This window comes from Brachyhypopomus gauderio, unplaced genomic scaffold, assembly GCF_052324685.1.
Source record: "Brachyhypopomus gauderio isolate BG-103 unplaced genomic scaffold, BGAUD_0.2 sc89, whole genome shotgun sequence".
In the NCBI taxonomy this organism is placed as follows: Eukaryota; Metazoa; Chordata; class Actinopteri; order Gymnotiformes; family Hypopomidae; genus Brachyhypopomus; species Brachyhypopomus gauderio.
Window position 1 is genome coordinate 78046 of NW_027506910.1, and position 19614 is coordinate 97659.

The 19614-nt window shown below is 51.1% G+C and overlaps 1 protein-coding gene across 1 annotated transcript in view; it reads right to left on the reverse strand.

Annotated features, from left to right (window-relative positions):
- Nucleotides 1–799: 799 nt before the first annotated feature.
- Nucleotides 800–19614, reverse strand: part of kdm1a (lysine (K)-specific demethylase 1a) — a 58735-nt gene continuing 39920 nt past the window's right edge. Inside the window, exon 23 of the mRNA XM_076992047.1 lies at nucleotides 800–817. The gene's annotated coding sequence lies outside the window, so the exon portion shown is untranslated. The remainder of the gene's footprint in view (nucleotides 818–19614) is intronic.

Genomic DNA, 19614 nt, shown 5'->3' on the forward strand with positions numbered 1-19614 from the left:
CCTCGTGCGGGTCCCGTGGTGTACCGTCCCTCGTGCGGGTCCCGTGGTGTACCGTCCCTCGTGCGGGTCCCGTGGTGTACCGTCCCTCGTGCGGGTCCCGTGGTGTACCGTGTCGTACTGTCCCTCGTGCGGGTCCTGTGGTGTACCGTGTCGTACTGTCCCTCGTGCGGGTCCTGTGGTTGTACCGCGTTATCCTGGCCCTCGTGTGGGGCCTGTGGTGTATCGTGTTGTACTGTCCCTCGTGTGTGTCCTGTGGTGTACCATGTTGTACTGGCCCTCGTGCGGGTCCTGTGGTTGTACCGCGTTATCCTGGCCCTCGTGCGGGTCCTGTGGTGTACCGCATTGTACTGGCCCTCGTGTGTGTCCTGTGGTGTACCGTGTTGTACTGTCCCTCGTATAGTGCTAGCTTTGGCACGGTAACTCATTTTATGTGCACATTACCTGGGACATGCTCATCGTATCTCTCTCCGTGGTCAAAGTTCATCATCTAACAATATTTGTGTCCCCAAATAGGGCGTGTGTGCATGTGTGTGTGCGTGTGTGTATGTTCGTGTGTGCATGTGTGTGCACGTGTGTGTGCACGTGTGTGGGATGGAGGTGCACTTCTTTTATCATTGGAGCCGTCCTTTTGCACTGGGTCTTCTCACTGTGTGAACAGACCCTAATCTGATGGGTTTCCCAGCCAGGGGCTTCCCACAGTGGGCCAGCGTCTCACAGCCATGCTGGGCCCAGGTTGGGCTTTATGTACACGCGTCTACAGTACCAGCACTGAGTACACAGGAGATTCAGCTAAACTTAAGTCTCTCTCTCTCTCTCTCTCTCTCTCTGAAGTGCTTTGTTTGAGGTATTTAAGTGCAGCATGGTCATGAATAGGCATGATGTGTGTGTGTGTGAAAATTGTAGTGGACTTATTCTACATTTCTTATCTGTGGTGTTGGGCATTAGATTAGCCCGGTGCTACAAGTAAATATACTGTGTGCTTCTGGCCACGCCATCCTCCATGTTGAGGTCTTTAGATTGTTCTGTACAGCAGTCCTGCGGTGCTGGTTCTCACCAGGATTAAGGGAAACCTCAGGGGGGTTGTAGTCCCGGTTTAGGGGTACAGCGGAGACGCAGCCAGGTCCCTGGTGCTCCAAGGCCTCCTGCCCACCTACACCACCCCCCACCACCCTGCCGCTGAGCCCCCCACAGTGTTATGAATTGAGGTCAATATGGATCTTTCAGCTAGTTGGCAACGCAGCATGGATGAGTCTGAAAGGGAGGTGTGTGTGTGTGTGTGTGTGTGTGTGTATTGGTGATGATTCACAACTTCACCTCGTGGTTAGTCTGGCTAATGTCGGGATATTGAACTGTACAGGTTTGAAACCCCCCAGCGGTGATCCTGTTGCAGCAGGTCCACTGGGATACACATTAAAGGAGTTTGGTGGAGGATCTGGGACTAGTTGGTGCCACTGAGGGTTCGTTCGCTGTCACACACACACACACACACACATTCTTTCTCTCACATGCATACTTATGTGTTACGGTAGACTCACTCTCCCTGTCTTGTGTGAAAGAGATTCGCATACAAACACTTAAATGATCATGACAGTCACACATATATACACACACACACACACACACACACACACACACACACACACACACACACACACACACACACACACAACTGATCATGATATTTACAGAGCCGGGCGAGTGATTTTCGCTCCCACGTTTATAGTCATCATCCTGTAGTCATGCACGTTGTGGCAGTGTCACGCAGGCGGTGCCTTTCATACGCGGTGATGAATCATGCCATAAGGAAGCTGTTTGAGTCTCTTATCTCCGTGTCTGGAATACGCAGGTCACAACCATCTGTACCAAAGTGCCTCTCCACAGGGAAGCCACTTTCCTTGGAAGCGCGTTTTGGAGGAGAGGGGGGAGGTGCTCGTCTGCCGGGCAGCCAATCGTGCCGCATAAATCCCTGGGGAGGGAGGAGTCTCGTCCCGGAGGGGGAGGAGTCCCGTTAGGATTGGGCTGTCATGTGGCTCGAGGTTGAAGCTTCGCTCAGGAACGGTTCTTCATACACACTTCTGGATGGCAGGGTTTAAGGAAACACACCGCTGGTCCATTAAAGGTGCACGGATGTGTGTGTGTGTGTGTGTGTGTGTGTGTGTGTGTGTGTGTGTGTGTGTGTGTGTGTGTGATCCCCACTCCCAAAGCATGTGGTCCTTGACTCTGTGATCACTGCACGCTGAATCTACACTCACTTCAGCGTGTCCGCACCTTCAGAGTGAACGCCCGAGCTCGTTAGGCAGTCTACAACAACCTTTACCTTAACTGACTTCATGTTCCATTTAAGTCTCTGTGAAATGTATTTAGCCATTTGTCTGGTTGGAGTATTTTGGTAGACGGATAGTGAGACGGGTTTGTTTTGAGTGGGGCTCAGCACAGAGACAGAAGTGTTTCTCACGGTCTGCAGCAAGACATGGAGAGAGACAGAGAGAGAGAGACAGAGATGAGGAGCTGGGAGAGGGAGAGAGTTGTAAAGGATGAGGGTAGATGAGGGGAGGGGGGGTTAGGGGGGTGGATGAGGGGGGGTTAGGGGGGTGGATGAGGGGAGGGGGGGTTGGGGGGGTGGTTGAGGGGAGGGGGGGGTTGGGGGGTGGATGAGGGGAGGGGGGGTTGGGGGGTGGATGAGGGGAGGGGGGTTAGGGGGGTGGATGAGAGGGGGTTAGGGGGGTGGATGAGGGGAGGGGGGGTTAGGGGGGTGGATGAGGGGGGGGTTAGGGGGTAGATGAGGGGAGGGGGGGTAGGGGGGTGGATGAGGGGGGGTTAGGGGGTAGATGAGGGGAGGGGGGGTTAGGGGGGTGGATGAGGGGGGGGTTAGGGGGTAGATGAGGGGAGGGGGGGTTAGGGGGGGTGGATGAGGGGAGGGGGGGTGGAGGGGGGGTTAGGGGGGTAGATGAGGGGGGGGGTGGAGGGGGGGGTTAGGGGGAAAACGAGACGTGTTGCTCTGTGGGCTTTCCTTTCACCTGCACAGAAAAGTGAGAATATAGCCGACTCCACCCTGAAATTCTCACCTGCTGTGAACCTGCTCTGTGTGTGTGTGTGTGTGTGTGTGTGTGTGTGTGTGTGTGTGTGTGTGTGTGTGTGTGTGTGTGTGTGTGTGTGTACATATTCATTTGTTCACCTGTTACAGAATTTTCCATACAAGAGTCAGAACAGGGAGGAAGTGAGGTAAGCGTTCCTCCTCCCCCCTCTCCTCCCTCCCCACCCCTCCCCCCCCCCCCCTCCCTGCTCCTCTATGTTGGTGGGGTGGATCTAGGTGGTCGTGTGGTTAAGTGGTGATCTGGCCCTGAATAGTGAGTAGTGGCTCTGGGTTAAGAGGAAGAGCAGAACACATGGTCCACTCACCGAGTGTGTTCTCGTACTCTCTCTCACTCTCGCTCTCGTACTCTCACTTTCTGTCTCACTCTCGTACTCCCTCTCCCTGTCTCACTCTCGCTCTTGTACTCTCTCTGTCTCACACTCATAGTCTCTCTCTCTGTCTCGCTCTCGTACTCTCACTTTCTGTCTCACTCACACTCTCGTACTCTCTCTCTCATTCTCACTCTCTCTCTCTCACTCTCGCTCTCGTACTCTCTCTCTGTCTCACTCTCGCTCTCTGTCTCACTCTCGCTCTCGTAATTTCTCTCTCTGTCACACTCTCCCTGTCTCACTCTCTCTCTGTCTTGCTCTCACTCTCGTACTCTCTCTTTCTGTCTCGTTCTCGTACTCTCTCTTTTTGTTTAACTCTCACTCTCGTACTCTCTCTTTCTGTCTCGTTCTCGTACTCTCTCTTTTTGTTTAACTCTCACTCTCGTACTCTCTCTTTCTGTCTGTCTCTTTCTCTCTCACTCATGTTGAGGATTTTCCAGCCAGCCAAACACAGTTGCGGCTCAGAGTTTTTTTGCATTCAGATTAGTGTGTGTGGGGTGTTTGTGGGGGTGATTGTGGTGTGTCAGTCGTGGGGGGGCAGTCATGATCTGGTGGTTAGGTAACTGGTCTTGGGTTCAATTCCCAGGCCTGAGGCCATGACTGAAGTTCCCTTGAACAAGGCACTTAAACCCCCAACTGCTCTCCGAGCTGGGACTGCACACTGCTCTGGGCACGTGTGCACCACAGCCCTCTAGTAATCACTTGTGTGTGTGTGTGTGTGTTTTAACTGCACAGATGGTAAATGTGGAGGACAAATTTCGATTGGGGTGAAAATCACAATAGACAAATATGGCATGTTTACGTGTGTGTGGGGTTTGAAGTGGGTGGAGATGGGAAATACCATGTGGTGGATGGATGCCTTACACGTAGTGTCCCCCACACCTTCACACTGTGTGACTATGCTGCCGAGAAACAATGCAGGCTCCGGGAGTGAGACGGGCTGCTGGAGTGAGACGGACTCCGGGAGTGAGACGGGCTTCAGGAGCTTTTGGGATACCCTCTGAGCTCTGAGCTGGACCTCTTCTTTGGAGTGGCAGAAGACATGGGTGTGGGTTTAGGTTTAAAGGTGGAGCTGAGACTATGGGGCTGACCGGTATGGATGGTGGTGGAGGGAACTTCTAATAGTCCGTGTGGAGTTTGTGGTGCGGGTTAGTTTGAGTCCTGGAACAGTAGTGTCTGGAGCATCAGTGCCACACCACCTCCACCCTGATCTTGCTCCATCAGTCAGCATGCCCACATAGCAAACGGCAGGGTGTGCTGGGTTGTGTCTAGGGCTGGACAATTTGCAAAAAAAATTTATATCACGATATATTTATTAATTTTGGGCAATACGTTAGAATTCCGATATCGATATGAATATAAAAGCTACAGAAAACTGCCAAGAATGCCCACAATAGATGTCTGTACGTACAAATGTCTGAAAAATGAATGTCAGGTGTCTGAAACCTCCTATAAAACTTGTGTTGTATTTTGCTGTGCTGAGCTGATTTGTGCTGATCTGTTTCTGGTGGACTGTGCTGGGGTTTGCGAAGTGTCTTTAGTGCAGATGAATGTGGTGGAAGTTCTCCTCTCCTAATAGAGTGCTGCTGCACACACTCACGGGGATTCATCTGCTTCATTTATCTCGGCACTTAATAACGACTCCTTTTATCACCACTTCAGCCGATGATGAGGAAACAGGATTGTGTGTGTGTGTCTGCGTGTGTGTGTCTGCGTGCGTGTGTCTGCGTGCGTGCATGCGTGTGTCTGCGTGCGTGTGTGTGTGTGTGTGTGTGTGTTTTAATTGTCTTTTCCAAGAACTGTAGTAATTACTTTAAGTGCACGTAGAAGATGGAGAACTGAGATCATATAATGATTGTCCTTGTGTTTGTGGAGGAGGCTGAGGTTCTGTGTGGAGGGAGGTGTGGAGGAGGTGTTCGCGTGTGTGTGTGTGTGTGTGTGTGTGTGTGTGTGTGTGTGTGTGTGGAGGAGAGGGAAAGACATCAGAACAATCAGGACTTGAATTGCTCATGAATGGACGATCAGTACGTGTGTGAGCAGCACAACCCTGTGTTGTGTCTAATGAAGGAGGATCATCTGTTCTTACGTTTTCTGACCAGATGCCCAAACACAAGTAAAACAAATGCACTTGGCATTTATAACTTGTTGATAATTAGCTTGTCTCATATAAATATCAAATACATTAATATATTACTTAAGGTAATAGGACAGGTGCTACAAGAGGAGATTCATTCTCTTCTACAGGCAACGCCAGCTAGTCACTGCCTGCCCAACACACTTGGCCACAGGTATTATTCAACAATGTGTGTGAGTGTGTGTGTGTGTAAGTGTACAGCAAAATGATTAAAAAAACAAAAAGAAAAAACTGACAAGCAAAAAACAACTTGGTACCAATAATCCATTTTAGAAAGACACAAGTTATATAATCTCAGGCGTCATATTAAACCCTTCAGGTAAGCAGGTTTCTGACAGCTGAGTCTGAAGCACCATGTTCTTCACACAGCTCAGCAGGAGTCAGAGTTACCTGAACCCCATTAGCTCAGCAGGAGTCAGAGTTACCTGAACCCCATTAGCGCAGAAACAGTCTCACGAAGGCGGGAGTGGAGCGCAGCCAACCAGACACCTCCACCCTTCACCACTGCCCTCACCTCCACCACTCCCCACACCTCCACCCGTCCCCTCACCTCCACCTGTCCCCACTCCCCTCACCTCCACCCGTTCCCACTCCCCTCACCTCTACCACTCCCCTCACCTCCACCACTCCCCTCACCTCCACCCGTCCCCACTCCCCTCACCTCCACCACTCCCCTCACCTCCACCCGTCCCCACTCCCCTCACCTCCACCACTCCCCTCACCTCCACCACTCCCCTCACCTCCACCCGTCCCCACTCCCCTCACCTCCACCACTCCCCTCACCTCCACCACTCCCCTCACCTCCACCACTCCCCTCACCTCCACCCGTCCCCACTCCCCTCACCTCCACCACTCCCCTCACCTCCACCCGTCCCCACTCCCCTCACCTCCACCACTCCCCTCACCTCCACCACTCCCCTCACCTCCACCACTCCCCTCACCTCCACCCGTCCCCACTCCCCTCACCTCCACCACTCCCCTCACCTCCACCACTCCCCTCACCTCCACCCGTCCCCACTCCCCTCACCTCCACCACTCCCCTCACCTCCACCACTCCCCTCACCTCCACCCTTCACCACTGCCCTCACCTCCACCACTCCCCTCACCTCCACCCGTCCCCACTCCTCTTACCTCCACCACTCCCCTCACCTCCACCACTCCCCTCACCTCCACCACTCCCCTCACCTCCACCCGTCCCCACTCCTCTTACCTCCACCACTGCCCTCACCTCCACCACTCCCCTCACCTCCACCACTCCCCTCACCTCCACCCGTCCCCACTCCCCTCACCTCCACCACTCCCCTCACCTCCACCCGTCCCCACTCCCCTCACCTCCACCCGTCCCCCACTCCCCTCACCTCCACCACTCCCCTCACCTCCACCCGTCACCACTCCCCTCACCTCCACCCGTCCCCACTCCCCTCACCTCCACCACTCCCCTCACCTCCACCCGTCCCCACTCCCCTCACCTCCACCACTCCCCTCACCTCCACCCGTCCCCACTCCCCTCACCTCCACCACTCCCCTCACCTCCACCACTCCCCTCACCTCCACCCGTCCCCACTCCCCTCACCTCCACCACTCCCCTCACCTCCACCACTCCCCTCACCTCCACCCTTCACCACTGCCCTCACCTCCACCACTCCCCTCACCTCCACCCGTCCCCACTCCTCTTACCTCCACCACTGCCCCTCACCTCCACCACTCCCCTCACCTCCACCCGTCCCCACTCCCCTCACCTCCACCACTCCCCTCACCTCCACCCGTCCCCACTCCCCTCACCTCCACCACTCCCCTCACCTCCACCCGTCCCCACTCCTCTTACCTCCACCACTGCCCTCACCTCCACCACTCCCCTCACCTCCACCCGTCCCCACTCCCCTCACCTCCACCACTCCCCTCACCTCCACCCGTCACCACTCCCCTCACCTCCACCCGTCCCCACTCCTCTTACCTCCACCACTGCCCTCACCTCCACCACTCCCCTCACCTCCACCACTCCCCTCACCTCCACCACTCCCCTCACCTCCACCCCTCCCCTCACCTCCACCCTTCCCCACTCCCCACACCACCTTTTACACACCTGCAGGGCCTGGGACCCTAGGTTGGCAGTACCTAAAGCTGACACACACACACACACACACACACGACGTGGGACTCCAATCATGGCTGTTCTTGAAGAGCTGTGTGTTCTTGAAGAGCAACCCCAAATCCAGAACTCCTCAGGAGATCATAGTTGGATTCAGGATGTGGGACGAAGAGTCTTTGGACCATGCCAGGTTATTCCTTGCTTGGCCTGACCAGTGGAGTATTTGGAGAGTTTTGGCTTTTTTTGCCTTTGGCACACAGAAAAGGGTTTTGGAGTTTTAATGGAACCAAATCTTACCTTCATTGGCAAAATGTTTTACGGAATTGCTCAAATACAAATGTTTTCCCTACTGCACTGGATGATCGTGTGTTTGTGTGCATGTGTGTGCATGTTTTTGTGCGTGCGTGTGTTTGGGTGTGGATGTGTGGGCCTGCCTTTCCCTTCAGTGTTTGTGGTAGTGCTCTGATTGAGTGAGTAATCTTTCAGACCTGCTGCTGTCCTTTCTGTCACGGACAATATGTTTCAGAGCAGCAGTGATGCAAAGAATGTGAACCCTGTAAACACAGTTAACCCACAGTGGAGAATGTGAACACGGTTAACCCACAGTGGAGAATGTAAACACGGTTAACCCACAGTGGAGAATGTACACCCTGTAAACACGGTTAACCCACAGTGGAGAATGTAAACCCTGTAAACATGGTTAACCCACAGTGGAGAATGTAAACATGGTTAACCCACAGTGGAGAATGTAAACCCTGTAAACATGGTTAACCCACAGTGGAGAATGTGAACCCTGTAAACACAGTTAACCCACAGTGGAGAATGTAAATCCTGTAAACACGGTTAACCCACAGTGGAGAATGTAAACCCTGCAAACATGATAAACCCACAGTGGAGAATGTAAACCCTGTAAACATGCTTACCCCACAGTGGAGAATGTAAACATGGATAACCCACAGTCGAGAATGTAAACCCTGTAAACACGGATAACCCACAGTGGAGAATGTACACCCTGTAAACATGGATAACCCACAGTGGAGAATGTACACCCTGTAAACACGGATAACCCACAGTGGAGAATGTACACCCTGTAAACACGGATAACCCACAGTGGAGAATGTACACCCTGTAAACACGGATAACCCACAGTGGAGAATGTAAACCCTGTAAACATGGTTAACCCACAGTGGAGAATGTAAACATGGTTAACCCACAGTGGAGAATGTAAACCCTGTAAACATGGTTAACCCACAGTGGAGAATGTGAACCCTGTAAACACGGTTAACCCACAGTGGAGAATGTGAACCCTGTAAACACGTTAACCCACAGTGGAGAATGTAAACACGGTTAACCCACAGTGAAGAATGTGAACCCTGTAAACACGGTTAACCCACAGTGGAGAATGTAAACAAGGTTAATCCACATTGGTAAATGTAAACATGGTTAACCCACAGTGGAGAATGTAAACCCTGTAAACACGGTTAACCCACAGTGGAGAATGTGAACCCTGTAAACACGGTTAACCCACAGTGGAGAATGTAAACACGGTTAACCCACAGTGGAGAATGTAAACACGGTTAACCCACAGTGGAGAATGTGGAGAATGTAAACACGGTTAACCCACAGTGGAGAATGTGAACCCTGTAAACACGGTTAACCCCACAGTGGAGAATGTGAACCCTGTAAACACGGTTAACCCACAGTGGAGAATGTAAACACGGTTAACCCACAGTGGAGAATGTAAACACGGTTAACCCACAGTGGAGAATGTAAACACGGTTAACCCACAGTGGAGAATGTAAACACGGTTAACCCACAATGGAGAATGTGAACCCTGTAAACACGGTTAACCCACAGTGGAGAATGTAAACACGGTTAACCCACAGTGGAGAATGTAAACCCTGTAAACACGGTTAACCCACAGTGGAGAATGTAAACACGGTTAACCCACGTCTTACTGGCAGGGCGAAACTGCGGGTACAGCAGGTGGGTCAGCGGGTTGTTGGACATTTCTCCTAAATTCCTTTGTCACGTTACTTTTGTGTCCTGGATCGTCTTGACTGACCAGTATTTCTGATTATTATCGGAGCTCTCTCTCGCCCCCCCCCCCTCTCTCTCTCTCTCTCTCTGGTTTTCCCCTCTTTTTTTCCTCTTTCTCTCTCTTGTACACCCTCCTCTACTCTGAGGTATTTTTGGAACCTAATGAAAAGAGGAATCTGAACTGTTTGCCCTTAAAAGGGATGTCTGGGTCAGCTGGGTGGAAACTTGCTTGTTATTAATGTCTTTAACGGCTCTCTCACTCTCGCTCGCCCTCTCTCTCTCTCCCTCTCGCTCGCCCTCTCTCTCTCTCCCTCTCGCTTGCCCTCTCTCTCTCTCTCCCTCTCGCTCGCCCCTCTCTCTCTCTCCCTCTCGCTCGCCCTCTCTCTCTCTCTCTCTCTCTCCCTCTCTCCCTTTTCCTCTCCCTCCCTCCCTGTAATGTGTGTTTTCTTAAGTGGGGCTCAGAACGTAGGAATGTTATGGGTTGTATGGCTGGGGGGGGCTAGACTCCATCTTCAGGGGACATATTTGGCATTTTTCAGTTGTTCCAGTCCGCTTTAAGGTGACCCCCCCCCCCCCCCCCCCCCCACCACACCCATCCCCCTCTCCCCCCCACCACCATGTGGGCATTGAAAGTTGAGAATGTATACCTGCAGGCCATGTTTGCATGTGTCCCAAGTGTCCTGCCCCCAGGACTTGAATGACCCTGACCGTGACCCGAGCCTGTCCTGCCAGTGTTGTCCTCTCCAGCTGGGCCTCCTGAGTGGACATCGTTCGTCTGTCCCTTGCAGGACCGTGAAACATGAGGTTTATGTACCAGCACTTCCTGTTGCATCTGGGTCGTGGTGTGCCTGCTCCAACGTCTCTGTGATCGTGTCCGTGTTGCGCTGAGGAGGGTGAGGGGTCTGATCTCAGATCAGCGTGCACGCTGTCAACATGCTGCGCTTGACTGAAGCGGAAATACTTGTTTTTAAACTTGATAAGCACTAGACACACTTCAAGGACTACAATTACACACGGGATGTGAGAGTGTGTGTGATAGGAGTCGGTGTGTATATGCTTGTGCACGAGTCTGAGTGTGCGTGTGCATGTGTGTGTGTTTTTAAGAGACTGACACCATTTATTGTCCAGTCTGCCTAACTAACTGACAGGCCCACAGACCACGGACCTGCTCACATCCACCCACAATCCCAGCCCGGGGGGACTGTCTGCTCACTTATCTGTCTAAAGATAGTGCACCTTCCAGCACAGCAGACAAACATAAAAACACACCTAGTTGCTGTGGCTACGGTTGTGTGTTCAATCCAACAGTCAGATCTGTAGGGCTGGGGGGACTTCTGTTGCTATAGGGACAGCTTTTCTTTGTTTTGTAACACTACTTGGGTGCTAAAGTGCTTTTTTGGGTTTAGGAGTATCAAAGATATTTGTACGTGTGTGTGTGTGTGTGTGTGTGTGTGTGTGTGTGTGTGTGTGTGTGTGTGTGTGTCTGGTAGATGGTGTCTCTGTGTGTGTGTGTGTGTGTGTGTGTGTGTGTGTGTGTCTGGTAGATGGTGTCTCTCTGTGTATGTGTGTGTGTGTGTGTGTGTGTGTGTGTGTGTGTGTGTGTGTATTAAACCAGAGATCAGCCAGTGAAAGTGATACAGCGAGGGAGAAAGGGAGAGTTTGAGCAAATGAGTGAGAGTGTGAAAGAGAGGGAGAGGTAAAGAGCGAGAGAGGAGCACCTGAATCAACATCGCTTTGCCGGTTTTCATAAATCCACATCCTTAGTTTGACACCATCACAGTCACTGTGAAGCCTAGACACACACACACACACACACACACACGATACAGAACAGGACCAGTACCTGCCTAAACTGCAAGGCTAGCAGATGTCCTCCTGGTCTAAATGACTTTATTAGATGAACTTTATTTTTCTTCTGATCACTGCCGATATATCAAGGCCATAAGTGATGGGAACTGGTGCACAGAGAGCTTCATCCTAGAACATCTTCATCCTGCTTCAACACCACATCTGATCGAGAGACCACAACACTGCTACCACTGACCCGCTGCCTTTGTATCTCGTACTCTGACCCTTGTCCGTCACTCGTGAACAAGCTCGCCTTCTTTTCTGAGCCAGAACGGTGACTCGGGTGCAAAGTTTAATTCCAGCTGCTACACGTTCATCCGCAAAACAAACTGAATATTAAAGGACGTTCCACCTCGGGCTACTAAGAGTTTATCATCATCTGCAAATAGCAGAGATGCACCTCTCTACTGTACATTGATCTCTTGTCTATGAAACCACAAGCGAGTGGATCTAATACGCCCGACACCGACGGCGAACGCTCGTGGACTTGACGCCAGAAGTGTGGACACGGCAGTTGCTGAATTCATACAGAAACTGGACCACCTGAAGCAGAGATTCGAGATGAATGGTCACGTGCCTTCTCCAAGTCCACATGTAATATGAGGTGTGTACTTGGTCTGTAGACTCTCAGAAACCCTCACACAGCTGTGCCAGAAACAAAAAACAGCTGGTCCATCATTTCATGACCAGGAACCACATTGTTCTTCCTGTGTCCTAGAAAGATTCTCCTCTCTCGCAGTTCAGCGAAGACATGTGAGGCTGAGAAGTGTAATTGGACTACAGTCTGTGGCCCATTTTTTTTTTATCTAGAGAAGCACACACCAGTTTGCTAGGCAGTGGTCACTAGACCCATTTTCCACACATTGTTCTTAGCCACACCGGCTCTAGAGTTACAGTACTTCTGGGCCTCCAGTACTGCTCAGCTGAAAGCTTCCTTCTTCAACTACACACCTCACATGTGTCCATCTAGTGTTGTTGGTAGGATTGGCCCCATGAACGCCTCCCGCTCAAAGCTTCTTGCCACCACCTCCACGATTGAAGGTTTAAAATGGTCCATTCAGACCCAGTGTTCCTTTCTCCACTTGGTAGATAGGCATTCTGTCAAAAGACGTAAACTGTCTCTCACTCGCAAATATGGGTAAGAGTGTCTGCCAAATGCCAGAAACGACACATTAATATGGCCAAAACCCCTTTTGACAAGCTCACCTCAGACCAGGGACGCCATCCCAAAGGCACCCCTGAAGCTTCTCCGTTGATCCCAACATTAGTATTGGGTGTTGGTAAACCCCAGCAGGACTATGGTGTCAGTAAGAGTTGCATCCAAGCCCCAGAAGACCAAATACTCTGAAGTGTTCTTTGGTGAATACTCTTTGGCACATTTTCCATTCTGAGATAAGTAGAGCTAATCGTCTCATTGAGGCAACCTTCTTGTTCACTGAAATGACCCTCCAACTGGGCTTTGGACTTCAGAGTTTTCCTCCTCCACCTCAGACGTATCTCTTATAGGAACTGTGGAGTTGAAGAACCCTCCCTCGATTTGGGTTTGGATTTGACCTCCTCCGGTTCTTTTACTGACAAAGAAGGGACGTTCCACATTCCCGTCGAAACGCTCTGGTTCATCTAAACCCTGACCCACGGCTGCCGCCCGACCCCCACCCTTCATCATGCAGGTGGTGTCCTGGCTCCACATTGCCTTTTTTGGTCTGAGCACGATCAGTTTATGTGGGTAGCGCAGAGCTCTGGTTTCAGGAGCAGGTCATGGTGTTTCTTCTCTCTTCCTCTTCCTCTGCTAGCTTGTGCTAAGAGGGAGCTACAGCACACTGTTGTAGTTTGCTCCTCCACCCAGATGGGTGAAGCGTCCTCCTGTTGGGAGTCTCAACGCTGCCCCCTGTAAATACACCTCTCTCTGTCTCATTAATAGCCTCTCCTTGTCTCTCTCTGTCCCTGTCCCCTACATACATGTGTACATACATACATGTGGCCCCGTGTATACTGTGAGAGTTTGGTGGTGAGGGAGAGTGAGTGTTGGTGACCGGGAGTGATAGAGTGAGAGTGAGAGAGTCTGAGTGGGTGAGGGAGAGTGTGCATGTGTGAGTGAGGGAGAGTGTGAGTGAGGGAGCCTTGAGTGAGTGAGTGAGAGAGAGAGGGGGAGTGAATGTATGTGTGTGTGTGAGAGAGAGAGAGAGAGAGAGAGCAGGTTCATTACACAAACATGCCAGTGTCCAGCGTGTGAGTGTGTTTGTCCTTATATGGCTGAAGCTGTTCACCTCAGTCTGATGGGAGGAAGGAACACAAAGCATCGTCATGGTGATAACACTGGGCTTACTACACAAACATACAAACACACACACACAAACACACACACACAAGCATACATACACACACACACACACACACACACACACACACACCACACACACACACAAATGTACATGCACTCACACACAGAGTCTGTGTCAGATGGATAGAAAAAGTCCAAACAAGAATTCAGAAAGTAGAACGGTAAAAAAGAGAACAATGTTTGAAGCGACATGGCCCATGTTCACCTCCAGCTTGGGCAGAGGGAGAGGAAGGAGAAATAACTCTTCACCTGCGTGGCATGTTCAGACTCCCATCTAGGTCAGAGTGCTGGTCAGAATCAGTGTGCTGGGGCAGTCATGACTATGACTGCAATGTCTTATAGTGGAGTGGGGCAGGGTGGAGTGGGCCACGGTGGTGTTGGAGATGGGCGAGTGTGTGTGTGTGTGTGTGTGGTGCGTGGAGGTAGGTCTGTGTGTGTGTGGAGAGACTCTGGGGTGCGTGGTGTTAGAGCTGTGTGTGTGGTGGTGGTGTCAGAATATTGGGCCAAGCTTCAACATCTCCTTATCTAATTGCTCAACTAATCACACCTCATTCTGTTCTGCTGACATTTATAGATGTTTGATGAAGGTGTTTCTAAATTCCTCCTGTCATCTTCGATTTACATGGTGTGTGTGTGTGTAGGAGCAAGAGAGACCGGTAGCAGGGTGTGTGTTGTGATGCTGTAGAGTGCCTTTCAACAATACTAGGTGAGAACAGGTTGATCGGGAGTGTCTCACCCAGGCTATGTTATTAGCCCAGGTCCTGTCAGTCAGAATCTTAATCGTTGCCATGTTTCACTGATGTTGCAAGAATTCAGTAGCAAGTTTAGTTAACTGTTTTGTGTTTGGATCATTGTCCTTTTTGTGTTATGCTTTTATTTTTAGTGGTTTTGTTGAATTTTGCAAATACTATTTATTAAGATAATGTTTTTATTTTTGGCAAATTCCTTCCTGAGGTGATGGATCTCTGGATGTAAAAGTTTAATTATTCTTCTATGTCATATGTGAATTGCCACTGTGTTCGAATAGTGTTAAACAAATAAATGTGCGTACATTGCTTTGAATCTGGGCATCTTGGGCTTTTTGAAAGCACAAACTGCCCAGAACCCCTGCTGAACCTCCTTTGACCTCCTCACCATGACCCTGAACCTCCTGACCTCCTCCCCTGTGACCCTGAACCTCCTCTGACCTCCTCCCCTGTGACCCTGAACCTCCTCTGACCTCCTCCCCTGTGACCCTGAACCTCCTCTGACCTCCTCCCCCGTGACCCTGAACCTCCAACATTACCTGAAGGAAACATAAGATCAAGCTGATAGGCTGAGGGAGCTCCTGTGTGTGGAGACATCGGTGTGTCCCTGGTGGGACAGTCTGTCCCTCCTCTGGGATGTACTGGGTCAAAACTTCCTCCGTGTCTGTTTTAACTTTCTCTTGACACAGAAGCGACGGCTCTGTGTGTTCAGAGAGTCCCGGTCCACACAGGACTGGCGGGCCCGCTGGTGTAGACCTCCACAGGAGTGGCGGGCCCGCCACTCCTGTGGAGGTCTACACCAGCGGGCCCGCCAGTGTAGACCTGATGTAGACCTTCACAGGAGCGGAGGGCCCGCTGGTGTAGACCTTCACAGGAGTGGCGGGCCTGCTGGTGTAGACCTTCACAGGAGTGGCGGGCCCGCTGGTGTAGACCTCCACAGGAGTGGCGGGCCCGCTGGTGTAGACCTGCACAGGAGCGGCGGGCCCGCTGGTGTAGACCTGCACAGGAGCGGCGGGCCCGCTGGTGTAGACCTGCACAGCCTCAGACCACACGAGTTGATTTAAGGGCCGCACTGTGTATACATGGACTGCACTGCCTGACAGCTGAGATGATGTGAACAATGTGGGAACTTGTTCTTACCCACGATGCACCAGGATAACACCTGACAGGCTTCCTCGGGAACACTAACACTCCACGCCACTGTGCCTAGCACCAGCTCTCTCTGTGTGTGTGTGTGTGTGTGTGTGTGTGTGTGTGTGTGTGTGTGTGTGTGTGTGTGTGTGTGAGAGAGAGAGAGAGAGAGACTCATGTTCACTCTCCAGATCTCTGAGAAAATCCACAAAATCAATGTTTTGTCTGTCTGCCTGTCATGTTCATGCTCTCTGTCTGTATGTGTGAGCGTATGAGAGGCGTGTGTGCATGTGTGTGTGTGGGCGCTCATACACATGTTTAGTTTTGTGCTGCTTCTGTGATGATGAGCTGAGATGTAAATGGTGATGAGCACGTGTAAATGGAGCTGAAGGTGTGGGTGGAGTCAGGTGGGCGGAGTCAGGTGGGCGGGCACCAGAACGGGCACACCCTCATACACTCACACTGAGCTCTCTCCTGTTAGCACCACAGCACTGAGGTTTTCAAATGTTATACTGAAGAAATCAGCAACAGAAATGAATGACCCGAAATGCATGCACACTCTCTCTCTCTCTCTCTCTCTCTCTCTCTCCTCCGCTCTCGCCTCCTCCCCTCTTTTCTTCTCCCCCCTGCTCTCTTCCTCTCTCTTCTCCCCCCCCCCCCACCCCCCCCCCCCCCCCCCTCTCTCTCTCTCTCTCTCTCTCTCTCTCTCTCTCTCTCTCTCTCTCTCTCTCCACAGTGGTAGTGTTCCTGATAAGGTTGCATTCCTGCTCATGTAGTTCATGTGTCACCTTGGCGATGAGATCAATCGCAAAGAAGCTTACGTCATTGAGAGCGGCACTAATCAAAGACACACACACGCGCACACATTCAGGCTCCACCCATCTCCTGTTAGTCTTACATCATTAGTCTTGTACACCTGCTTGTACACCAGCTATGAGAGAATCATCACACACATGCACACGGATTCTGCATGCGTGTGCGTGTGCTTACGTGCACACATGTTCATCACTGGTTAGGCTGTCAGTCTGGCACGTGCGTTTTAAGTCTTTCATGATTTAATATATGAAATGTTTTAAGTGTTCACTGGAAGGTGAGTCGGTCTTTACTCAGAGGTTATGGGGGAGTCGGTCTTTACTCAGAGGTTGTGGGGGAGTCGGTCTTTACTCAGAGGTTTGGGGGTGGTCGGTCTTTACTCAGAGGTTGTGGGGGGGGGTCGGGTCTTTACTCAGAGGTTGTGGGGGGGGTCGGTCTTTACTCAGAGGTTTGGGGGGGGGGTCGGTCTTTACTCAGAGGTTGTGGGGGGGTCGGTCTTTACTCAGAGGTTGGGGGGGGGGGGGGGGGGGGGGGGTCTGTCTTTACTCGGGCTACTCTAGTCTACATCCCTTCCCTAAACTTGTCCAAGCCTCCATGTCCAAGCTGATGTCAAGTGTGTGTGTGTGTGTGTGTGTGAGAGAGAGAGAGAGAGAGAGAGAGAGAGAGAGAGAATAAGTGAGGGAGAGCGTGAGAGGACAGAATGTTCAGGATGGCAAAGTCAGGGTGAGTGTGGTAAAACTGTAATGATATGGTGCATGATTGGAACTTTTCTGCTCTTGCAGAATGAGGGAAAATGGAAAGAGAGAGAGGGGTAGACTGAGAGAACGGAGCTAGACAGAAAGAGAGAGGGAGGGAGGGAGGGAGGGAGGGAGGGGGCCTCGGAGGGGAAGAAAGTCTTAAGGACCTTTTGAAATGTCAGACGTGTTCAGATTGGTCTTCCTGGTCCCACACGGGGGTGCATGTGAAGAGCCCGTCCTGGTCCTGTTCTGAACGCGCTCTCTCTCTCTCTCTCTCTCTCTCTCTCTCTCTCTCTCTCTCTCTCTCTCTCTCTCTCTCTCTCTCTCTCATTGATAGATGTATATGTTTTATTGGATTTGATTTCAGTGAGTTGTGGTGTAACATGTGTTTCCCTTCAAACCCTGTATGGCCAGTTAGTCCTTCTCTTCATTCTGTTGGTCCTTACACATAACATTGTTATTTTACATGCGAAGATGTCAAAAAGCCAGATGTGCAGTCCACATGTGCAAATCTAGTCTGATGCAAATCTCCACACAAACTCTTCACATCTACAAACCTGAAAAGTTTCATTAATTTAATTTTAATGGGGTCTGAGTATAAGGACACCCTAGTTATCAGTCCACAGAAGGGCCGGCTTGCTAAATTAGTTGTCGGGTACCTAGAAAGGCCTGTCTTAAGTTTTTTCACACCACTACTTCACTACTTCAGTAATTGTACTCAGCTTCTGACTAGATATTTTATTTTTCTATATCTTCTGTTTATTTTCTATATCTACATCTAAAGGACTTCACTCCCTAACCAGTAACTGCATTGAGCAGGTAAAAGCTGTTTTGACAGCCTGGGGGCTGTGACCCACTCCCCCCAGGCTGTGACCACTCCCCCAGGCTGTGACCACTCCCCCAGGCTGTGACCACTCCCCCAGGCTGTGACCACTCCCCCAGGTTGTGACCACCTCCCCCAGGCTGTGACCACTCCCCCAGGCTGTGACCACTCCCCCAGGTTGTGACCACTCCCCCAGGCTGTGACCACTCCCCCAGGTTGTGACCACTCCCCCCAGGCTGTGACTACAGACATCAGTGGCACAGCAGAAGGAGACGAGGCTGTGGTCATTTGTGTGTGTGGTGTTCATGCTCAGTGACACGATGCTAATTGATGTGTTTGGAACTAGCAGAACCCTTCACCAGAACACTCAGATTCTTTGTCCCACGCTGTCTCTATTGCTGGAAACACCCCTGCTGATGATGTTGTGTGTGTGTGTGTGTGTGTGTGTGTATGAGCATGAGAAAATATGTATGTGCATGCATGTGGAGTTTGTGTGTTTGCCAGCCAGTCTGGGAAGTCTTTTATTTAAGTTTCACATTTTGTGTGGTGTGTGTTGTGTGCATATCTGTATGAGAGAGGATGTGTTTCTCTTCCAAACTTATCCAGTAGCAAGCAGAGCACTTTAGGGTGGTCTGACATCAGTACTGCAGGGACTCTTATGGTAGTTTAGACTAGGCTTTGGGTCAGGGTTCTGGTCCTGGTTGAGGTTCAAGGGTCAACCCTCCTGTCTTGTTTAGGCACTCACTTAGGAATTTGTGTGGATGTTTCATCCCAATTCATCCACACATTCACACAGAAGACTATTCCAAAGACTGCATGTGTAACCATACATGTGGATTTGAGTGTTCGACAGTGTGCGTGTGCGTGTGTGTGTGTGTGTGTGTGTGTGTGCGTGTGCGTGCGTGAGAGACAGAATGCTGGAGTGTGTTCCTCGTCTTTGTGGCGGTGCAGTCATGTGTGTGTGCACTGTCCATCTCTGCCCCCTCTGGTTGTGCCTAATGAAGACGGCACTCAGATATCAGCAGACAGGCTCTTTATCCCACCAGCCAGCATGCTGTGTGTGTGGCGCTGTGTGTGTGTGTGTGTGTGTTCGCGCTCGAGAGGGGGAAAGGTTGAGGGGGGGCACATTCCCCCCTGTTAGGTCTGGTTTAGCATGCATGGCTAACTGTGTATGGACACTGCTTGTTCTCTGGTATGTCTCTAATGCCTGAAGTGCAGGTTAATTCTACATGCCATTCTACTGATAGCCTTGACCACGTTTCACATAATGACACCATAAGCTTCATCCATTACTGAGAGTCCTTTAAAGATAACACACAGCTTTTCCTACTGATGTAGCCTACAGTACAGCATATCCTGACCAGGAAATCAGGTAAAAAATGCAGAAACAGAGACCACATTGGAGTGAATTCTTAAAGAACACACTCTCTCTCTCACTCACTCACTCACA